The sequence below is a fragment of the Nicotiana attenuata genome, chromosome 5 (assembly GCF_001879085.1).
Source record: "Nicotiana attenuata strain UT chromosome 5, NIATTr2, whole genome shotgun sequence".
NCBI lineage: Eukaryota > Viridiplantae > Streptophyta > Magnoliopsida > Solanales > Solanaceae > Nicotiana > Nicotiana attenuata.
The window spans coordinates 32,549,338-32,560,118 of record NC_031993.1 but is presented as its reverse complement, the minus strand read 5'-3'; positions in this window follow the sequence as shown (position 1 = coordinate 32,560,118).

Here is a 10,781-nt window from a genome sequence, read left to right as displayed (position 1 = left end):
CACTACCGGGACTAAATCAATGGTAGGAGTCTCTGCACTGACATCCCTCACGAAAGCTAAGTATGAAAGACAACCTTTCCCAACCATCCGCTGGGCCTTCAGATATGAAATCACCCTACTGGGGATAAAATCAGTCAAACCTCGCCACTCGATCCGTGGCACACCCGGCATAGCTAACGTCACTATCTTAGCATGACAGTCCAAAATAGCACGGCACGAATATAACTAATGCATGCCCAATATCACGTCAAAATCGACTATGCAAAGCAACATAAGGTCCACTCGGCTCTCAAAACCCCCAATAGTTACCACACACGACTGATATACACAATTTATAACAACAGTATTGCCCACCGGAGTAGATACACGAAAAGATGAAACAAGAGACTCACGGGGCATATCCAAATAACGAGAAAAATATGATGACACATAGGAAAAAGTGGAGCCAGGATCAAATAACACAGAGGCATCTCTGTGACAAACCGGGACGATACCTGTAATCACAGCATCTGAAGCAATAGCATCGGGTCTAGCTGGAAGTGCATAGAAATGGGCCTGTCCACCACCTGATCGACCTCCCCCTCTGGGGCGACACCTAGCTGACTGTCCTCCACCCCTAGCTGGCTGGGTGGGTGGTGAAGTAGCTGGTGCTGAAGTCGATGGCTGGTTCCTCTGATAAGACAGACCCCCAAGACGACGAGGACACTGCGTCCACATATGCCCTAACTCTCCACACTCATAACAACTCCCTGGTGCTGGAACGGGGACTGAAGGGAACCCCAAGCACCAGGATAACTAGCAGAAGAATCTGGCATAAAAGAGCCCTGAAGTGATAGAGCACGGGACGAACTATGGGCTAGAAGGGCATTGAGTAAGGAATGGACCTGATGATAACTGTGAGAACCAAGGCGCGATGATGCCCCACGATAAATTGGGTGAGCTGCCTGAGCATGCCTGAATAGACGGCCTTTGTCGTGCTGAAACTAGCCCCCATGATGAGTATCTTTGAATCCACCCTGACCACGAGCCCTCTTAGCCTCCCTCTCGAACCTCTCCTGATACGAACCATCTCAATTTGTCGAGTTATGTCCACAACCTCATCGAAGGTAGCACCAGACACTCTCTCTCTGGTCATAAGCAACTGAAGCTGATAACCGAGGCCATCTATAAACCTCCTGATGCTCTCTCGATCTGTGGGAACCAAGCAGACTACATGACGAGCCAACTCGAAGAACCGCATCTCATATTGTGAAACATATTTGTCGCCCTAATGAAGCTGCTCAAACTGCCTGTGCAGCTCCTCCCGGCGAGACTCAGGTACAAACTTCTCTAGAAAGAGAACGGAGAACTGCTGCCAAGAAAGGGGCGCTGCTCCAACCGGCCTACGCCTCTCGTAAGCCTCCCACCAACTAAGTGCAACCTCGGAGAACTAGAAGGTAGTGAACGAGACCCAACTGGTCTCCAAAATGCTCGCGGTCCAAACCATCCTCTGAAACTTGTCCAAGAAACCCTGGGCATCCTCGCCCTCTGCACCACTAAAAGTCGGAGGCTGAAGTCTACCAAACCTCTCACACCTGCGCTGCTCGTCCTCTGGCATAACAAGAGCTACATAGTCCTGAGCAGTTGTAACCGGCTGGGTTGGAGGTGCCCCCGGTGTCTGAAGTCCCTACACGACATGCTCAGGTGTGTGAGTGGCGGGAGTCTGAGTGCCTCCCCCGGCCTGAGAAATAGCTACGACTGTAGTAACTGACACCGCCTGAGCCAGTCCAGTGCACACTGATAGAATTTGGGTAAGGGCCTCCTAAAGGCCTGGGATAACAATAGGCACAGCCGGTGCCTGAGCTGGTACTGCTGGAGCGTCCGCCACTAGGACCTGATCCTAAACTGGGGCGACTGGTGGATCTTCAGGTGCTGCCCTAGCTGCTGTGCAGACTACACCTCTGCCCCCACCACGGCCTCGACCTCGTCCTCGGACTCTGGTGGCCCCAACTGGTGGTACTGGTGGTCGTCCGTCCTGACCGGTAGCACGTGTCCTCACCATCTGTGAGAGAATAGAATAATAGAAGTTTAGTACTAGAATCAATAGATTCGCACGACAAGAATTCAAGAATATGAAGTTTTTCCTAAAAGGTTCTGCAGCCTCCCGAGGATAAGTACAGACGTCTCCGTACTAATCCGCGAGAATCTACTAAACCCGCTCATGACTCGTGAGACCTATGTAACCTAGGCTCTGATACTAACTTGTCACGACCCTAAAATTGACCCGGTCGTGATGACGCCTATCGTGAAACTAGGCCAGCTGACACAATCCCAAAACCAACCCGATAATCATGAAAAGTCAATTTAATTCATTAATTAAGTAAAATCCCATAGTATGAGTTTAAATCCAGTGCGGTCATGAGCAACTACAAACTCGTCTAGGAACAAGAAAAGGACAACATAGTACGAAAATAAAATACTAAGACAATCTGAGTAATATAAGAAGGAGAAGCACAGGGCTGCGAGCGCCAAACAACTACCTAGTCAACTCCGGAGACCTGCTGGAAGACCGATCAGTCGCGCCCCTTTTCTCGCGAAATTGGGTTTATGACATTTGGAGGGACAACTCATTCCTTGTGGGAACTGGGTTTGCAATTGAAGAGTCGCCACCTAATGATTAGGGTGCATTAGGACACCAAAAGAGTTTGATTTGAATAACTAGAGATAGGGTAAGGGCTTGAAATTATTCTAAGGGGAAGGTGTTAGGCACCCCTCAGAATCCACTAGTGTGGTTCCCGGCCAGACAATTATTGTGAATTGAGGTGCAATTAGCATATAGGCAGATAAGGCTCAAATAAGAGGGGATTTCAACACATAAAGGTTTGAAAGTATGCAAAGTTTGAAAGGACCATTAGAAAGGATAATTTTTAAAATAAAGAGTTAAAATTCTAAAGAAAAGAAATAAAGAATAAAGGGAGGGGGTCCTAGGTTTATTAATAATATGGATCACCCCACACAATGTCCGGTAATCACTCCTCAATGAGGGGCTACACGTGACATTATCGCGTGGTCATCATATCCATATCTACCCATCCCACCCCATTAAGGTGTTCAAAGCGAGATTGGTACCGATTACTTATTGCATGCTATTACCCGTTCCACTCCTATCAGTCCCGGGGGAACATAGGACTACTAGTCCTAAAATGGAAAGGATATTAGGCTTATCTAGAGTTTCAAAGGTAAAAATTCTAAGGTGACATACAAAAAAACACATATTGCATATTTTGGGGAAACACATATAAACAAACAAAGGCTCATATATACCTCCTTAAACAAAGAAAGCATATAATTAGCATGACTTGAACGTACTGCTTAGGTCTGGTTAGAATAAAATATGAGGGAGTTTAAAAGTTGAGGCATACTGGTTTATTACATAATTCAGATAAGAAGCCCGAATCAGTACTGCCTGCTAATTAACAGAAGCGGATTCAGTTTTCAATTATTACTCTAAAGCTTGCTTAAGTGCTCAGACGGGATCCTATAGACATGCCATCTACTGAATTTTGAAGATGATAAGGCAGTAAAGCTCAAATGAATTGCTTAAAGTCCTATGTGCATACTTGTTAAAATTGCTATGTGTGGGACCTAGATTATCAAAAGAGATGCAAAATGCACAAGAATTAAAAATGGTTACAGGTTCTGCTGGTTATAGCCTCTTTTATTACGGATCTTATATCTAACATTGACTGTGAATGAAAAAAAATCAGAATTGTTCGAGGATCCCTATAGGCATGATTTCTATGCATTACTGATTTTAGACACTTATAGACGTGGTGTCTAATTGCAGAAACCTTGTAGACATGACATCTAAATGCAGAATCTTATGTTAAACCTTATAGACATGGTATGTAAATGCAGAGACTTGTGTTAAACCTTATAGACATGGTATCTAAATGCAGTTTGAATTATGCAGAATTAAAAATACTACTATAGGCATGGCTTCTAGGTGAAGTTGAATATGCAGAATTAGAACAGTCCTATAGGCATGATTTCTACCCTTTGCATGCATAGTTACCCCAACCCTGTTTAACTAGCCAACCCCAAGTATTCATTACAAATTATTACAAACCAGATTAACAAAATACATCAGAAGATACAAGGAAAATAATTACAACCATAGAAGGCCTAATTCTAGACTTCATGTTTGAATTATAAGATAGACCAACTCAAAGACCATCGATCCAAAGCCTTTCTCCAATTTGAGTATGTCAGAGTTCCCTAAGAGCCTCAATGGGACTCCGGGCAGTGCTCACACCCAAATTGTATCACAAGAATAGGGGCAAGTGCAGTGTGGAAAGGCCAGCCCTCAAGTGTCCAAGATCAGAGGGAGCTCAATGGGTACCAAGACAAGGCTCAGAAGAGGGGGGAAGAACTTAAGTCTAAGAGAGTGCAAGTGAAGAAACAGAAATCTGAGAGTATAAAGGAGAGGGAAACAGCCACAAACAAGTGGATAATTTCTTACAAAGGGGGTTCAGAGGGGTTGGGAAATTACAAAGAGCCTATGCTTAGGCAAGGGTAAGCTTTGGGCAAGGAGAGCAATAGAAGATGCCGGCATGCCTATAAGCCTACCAGAACACACAATAGCAGAGAAACATAGAGGTTAGGACCCAGGGATCAAGCTTGAGTCATGGGCAGTAATATGCAATACTGTCATGCCTCAAACAAACCATAAGCCTTGAACACATTGGGGTAGGGGTTTAGGATGCATAATAAATTAAGAACAAGGCATAAGGAAATTATAGCATGCTAGAATAAGTACTGAACTAAACACAAGCAATAGGCAGACAAGAAGGGAAAAGCATTAAGTAAACACATTGTTGTGATGTTGGAATCTTAATCAGAGCATACCAGTTCAGAGAAGCAAAATACAGTAAAAGTAGGTAACGACACTTTGAAGGCAGGCCACAGTACAAATAACAAGAAAGAATATTTTTTGAGCTTAAGTGTGAGTTCAGAAACTAAGAGTGTTCGTGTGTTGATGAAAAGCCAGGGTATTTATAGTTTGAAAACAGGTAGAAAATAAGGCAAGAAAATAATTATGGAACTATGTACCAATTAAAATCAAATCAGTATAAGACTTCCTTTAATTAAGGAGTTAAATTCAAACGGTAATGGGCACAAATCATTTAAGGAAAGAAATCAAGTAGAACACCATGTATAGAACAGACCATTAGGGGTAAGTACATAGGGGTTTAATTAAGGGAAGAATCTTTGAAATACTCGGTTAACCAAATAAGGTAAGAAAACAAAGTAAAGTTGCAGAATCGAAAATCAGTACATAGCAAATCAATGAGTCAAGGATTTCAAAGTCATTGACTTAAGGAGAGTAAAATGGGTTCCCATGAATAAACCAAGTAAAAGACAAGAGAATCGAAAGTTTGATGTTTTCAAATCAATGCAGGAAACAGGGAAATCAGTAAAAATAAGGCAAGAATCAATTGCACAAGTGCAATCAGAATTACACAAGGAGGTTTGAAATCAGTCCAAAATTGAAGGTCATTTTAGAGGGAAATTTAGCATATAAAATAGTTAATAAACATTAGGCATGCAAAGCTGAACCTATGACAAAGAGAAGTGTTATGCAATCACAAAATCAGTAAGTAGTGGACTATCGAAACATGGTTGTCACATAGGTCAATTTCGGTAACTTAGTAATAGAGAAAAGAGAGAGTATCAAACAGCATGCAAAGAGGTCAAGTGAAAAGACCTTATAGAGTTTACCAGGAAGTCAAAATCACATAAAGAAGCAGAAGATTTCGAAATTCAGTCGAGCAACAGATGAAGCAACTTCAGAGACTCGAATAGGTCCAAAGAAATTAGGGTTCTGGAGCCAGTCGAATTCAGAGCATGACTAGCAAGTAAATCACATAGCAAATAATCTTAGAACTCGAATGAACCCCAAATTTTAGGGTTTTAACCATCAATCGAGTACAGAGATGAAAACAAGTAAATGAGACAGAATACTAACAAAATAAATTCAGAAAATCTAAAAAAGGAACTAAGACCTTTAACACGCACATTCCAGTAGAAAAACAACATAAAATAACAAAGTAGAAGAACAACATAAAGAAACACAGTAGAACATGTTAAAAATCAGAAAAGCTTCAAAATAATTTAACAAAAACACTAAATCGGAAAATATAAAGGTTCTAAAGGTAATGCTTTAACAGAAACCTTGAGAAAACGTTTAGTAGTTTAGAGTAAGAACAGATCTAAAACAGATCTAAAAGGATCGGAAGAACCTCAAAGGTTAGGGTTTCAGAAGAACCCAGATGGTGAGAAAGGCTTGGAAAAACATCGGTCTAAGTAGGAGGAGCCAAGAGTCAGGCTTGAATAGCAATGGCTGGCCGGAGCAAAGTCGGAGATGATCGGAAACGGCCATAGAACTGAAAACGAACAAAGTCTGGGCCAAGCTTCTTCATGTCTGGCCTTGAAACTATGATAATCGAGCATGTAGGAGTCATAGGAGGTAGATACATCCTCCAATGGCTTTGGAAGCCATTGATTTGGACAATTTTAGGGTGGAAGCTGAGGGAGGCGGCTAGGGTCTGAGAGGAGCTTGAGAGAGAATTGGGAGAAGGGGGAATTCAAAGGCGGCTACAGATGAAAAAATGATTAGGGCTTTGGGGTAATTGGGAATTAAAAATGGTAAGGGAAATAGGGACCGTTGATCTGGGAGATCAACGGTTGAGATTAGAGAGAGTAGGTGGGGAACGGGTATGGGTCGGTTTGAACAGGTTTGGGTCAGGGTAATTGGGTTTAAATATTGGGTTCAAATTGGGGTTTCAAATAAGACTAAAATTGAAATGAACGGGGCTAGCATTTAAATAGCCATTTTTCCCTTGTTTATTTTATAAAAAATAGTAGAATAATTTCTGAAAATAAATTAAAGGTACTAATATGATTAATAATACTTAATTATCAAACTAAAAATACGGGAGTTAATTTTATAATTATAAACACAATTAAACCTTAAAAGAGCCTAATATTTTTATTATATGCACTTTAGCTTTAGACATACTAAATAAATTTGTAAAAAAATATGCAAAAATTATGTTAGCCATATTTTTGTGTAAATATGAGAGTCCAATGAATGAATTACCACAATGATAATTTTTGGAATAATTATTGTGTTTTTCTTGATAAAATAGGACAATAAATTGATTTAAAAATCTTTTAAAAACTAAGGAAAAATAATCAAACATTGGGACATACTTATATATGCATATACATGCTATTTGAAGGTATTTTGCATATTAAAATATACAGGGAAAATTTGGGGTATCAACAGCTGCCCCTCTTTATCCCGGAATGATGAAAGAGTTGTCGGGTAAAGATATGATGGCCAATTTTGACCTGGCGAGACGGTTTGAAGAGCTTTGGCCGTGCTCTGGCTTCTAAGTTGCCTACATATCCCTAGTCTTACAGGAAAGGCCATATGTAGTTCAGGATCCGTCGGCGGAATATGCCGATGGAGACTTCTCAACGGATGCGATATTTTAGGACGGGGTGAATGGTTAAGGCTGATAGGGCTGCGGGAACTGGAGCGGGGTTGCTCCTGCCGAGATGGACGTTGCTCGCCGATTTACCTGCAAATAGGCAATACAAGCATATATTGTGCGTAATTTAAACGTGATGCACATTCTCGTCGGACCATGAATGTTGTCTTTGGACGGTTAGGATGACGTCCTTAGACCATCATGTCCGGGGCCATGAAGCGTACAATAATAAAGGATTCGCAGGCCATGAAATTATGCTCTCGGGCTATGAGAATGACGCCTCCGAACCATGATGCCTTTGAATAATGATATGCAAAAGATTAAAGGGATCCTTAGGCCATGACATGGCGTTCTCGGGCTATACAAATGGTGCCTCTGAACAATGACGCCCTCAGATAGTTTGGCAATCTTTCAGCCCATGAGATGCAGTATTTGGCAATCTTTCAGCCCATGAGATGCAATAGGTGGCGATCTTTCAGCCATGCAAATGTAAATGAAGTGGCGATCTTTCAGCCATGCAGAATGTGAATAAAGTGGCGATCTTTTAGCCATGCAAGTGCAAGTGAAATGGAGATCTTTCAGCCATGAAGTGTAAATGAGGTGGCGATCTTTCAGCCATGCAGAATGTAAATAAAGTGGCGATCTTTCATCCATGCAGAATGTAAATAAAGTGGCGATCTTTCAGCCATGCAAAATGTAAATGAGACGACGATCTTTTAGCCATGCAAGTGCAAGTGAGATGGCGATCTTTCAGCCATGAAGATGCAGATGGAGACAGTGTTTAGTCTCGGAAGGCAGAATGGTAGCCTTATGCAATGCAGAAAAATACAGATGGAGACAGTGTTTAGTCTCGGAAGGCAGAATGGTAGCCTTATGCAATGCAGAAAATTACAGATGGAGACAGTGTGGTAATAGAGTTTCTTAGCTGATATCAAGTTGCGATATTGTGATTGCTGGGGACATTGTGATATAGGGAATATCACCAGCGTGCGTGGATAGCGAACACTGGTAAGTGCAACAATCCTAAGAGTTGTATTCATGAACAATGCTTGTCTCATGAGTGTATAGTATGCCAGATGCTTTCGCAATCCAAGTGTCTGCATTCAAAGAAAATCATGAGTTTTATAGAGGGGGGAAGGTTAGTTCTCAACCCCACTGGCTCTGCTTGACCTGTTCGGCTCTGATTTGGTGATACGGTATGCATCGTTGGGGGGTAGCATTGCTGAACAAGGTGATTTCGATAAACATGCATGAATTTGTAAAAATATGACATAAGTATATATTAAAGAAATAGCTTTTAGATGAATCGACGACTGTGACGTGGCTCAAGACATTGCAACCTCTCTTGCTACGGAATTTTGAGGGTCCTCCTCAAAATTCTGCCCCAATTTAACGGGTTGATGCTTCTGGCGGCTGCTCGCAATGATTGGCTGAAATTACTTCGGAATTTTGAGGGTCCTCCTCAAAATTCTGCCCCAGTTTCCAATTGTGGGGGAAATGAAATTTTATTGAATTGTGACCGAGCCCATAAGGCTACCTACGTATTCCCTCTTAAACGGGAATTAGGTCAGACGTAGTTCAAATTACATCATATAGGAAAACACAAAGATTACACATAGTAGCGCTTGACTGCATCTAAATTAATTGGCTTCGGCCAAACTTCTCCGTCCATTTCAGCAAGTATGAGGGCTCCTCCTGTCAGGACCTGGTGAACCATGTATGGACCATGCCAGTTGGGAGAGAATTTCCCTTTGGATTCATCTTGATGCGGAAAAATTTTCTTTAATACCAGTTGCCCTGGTGTGAACTGTCTCAGCTTGACTCTTTTGTTGAAGGCTCTGGACATTCTATTCTGATAAAGCTGACCATGACATACCGCATTCATTCTTTTCCCATCTACAAGAGCTAGTTGCTCATAACGACTCTTCACCCATTCTGCATCGTCGAGCTCGGCTTCTTGTATGATCCTTAGGGAAGGAATTTCCACTTCGACGGGAATGACGGCTTCTGTACCGTAAACTAGGATGTAGGGGGTTGCCCTAGTTGATGTGCGGACTGTGGTGCGATACCCCAACAGAGCAAATGATAGCTTTTCGTGGCATTGCTTATGCTTCTCTACCATTTTCCTCAATATCTTCTTGATATTCTTGTTGGCGGCTTCTACGGCTCCATTCATTTGAGGCATGTAGGCTGTAGAATTCTTGTATCTGATCTTGAAGGTTTCACACATGGCTCTCATCAAATCGTTGTTGAGGTTGGAACCGTTATCAGTGATGATTGATTCTGGAATCCCGAATCAACAAACAATACGGTTGCGGACAAAGTCTGCCATGACTTTCTTAGTTACTGCTCTGTAAGATGCTGCTTCGACCCACTTGGTGAAATAGTCGATTACTACCAGGATAAATCGGTGTCTGTTGGAAGCGGCGGGCTCGATTGGTCCAATGACATCCATTCCCAGGCGGCGAAAGTCCATGGTGAGCTTGTTGTGTTAAACTTATTTGGAGGTACCTTTATCATGTCCGCATGTATCTGACAGCGGTGGCATTTTCGGACGTACTGAATGCAGTCTGTTTCCATACTCATCCAAAAGTAACCAGCCCGGAGTATCTTCTTGGCTAAGACAAAACCGTTCATATGTGGACCGCAGGTCCCAACATGGATTTCTTCTAACAGTTTGGATGCTTCCTTTGCGTCGACACACCTGAGTAGTCCCAAATCAGGAGTCTTCCTCTAAAGGATTCCTCCACTGTGGAAGAAATTATTGGACAGCCTCCGAAGTGTGCATTTTTTAATAGGATTTGCAAGTTTTTGGTATTATCCCTTTGTCAAATATCCCTTGATATCCTGAAACCAAGGTTTTCCATCTGCTTCTTCTTCAACATGGGCACAATAAGCTGGCTGATCGTGGATCTTTACTGGAATGGGATCAATGAAGTTTTTGTCTGGATGTTGTATCATGGATGACAGGGTGGCCAATGCATCGGCGAATTCATTCTGGATTCTGGGAACATGCTGGAATTCTGTCTTTGTGAACCTCTTTCTTAATTCCTGTACATGATGCAGATACAGGAGTATCTTGGAGTTCTTGGTCGCCCATTCTCCTCGTACCTGATATATGAGTAAGTCTAAATCTCCAATCACTAGCAACTCTTGTACGTTCATGTCAATGGCCATCTTGAGTCCTAGGATGCAGGCTTCATATTCGGCCATATTGTTGGTGCACGGAAACCTAAGTTTGGC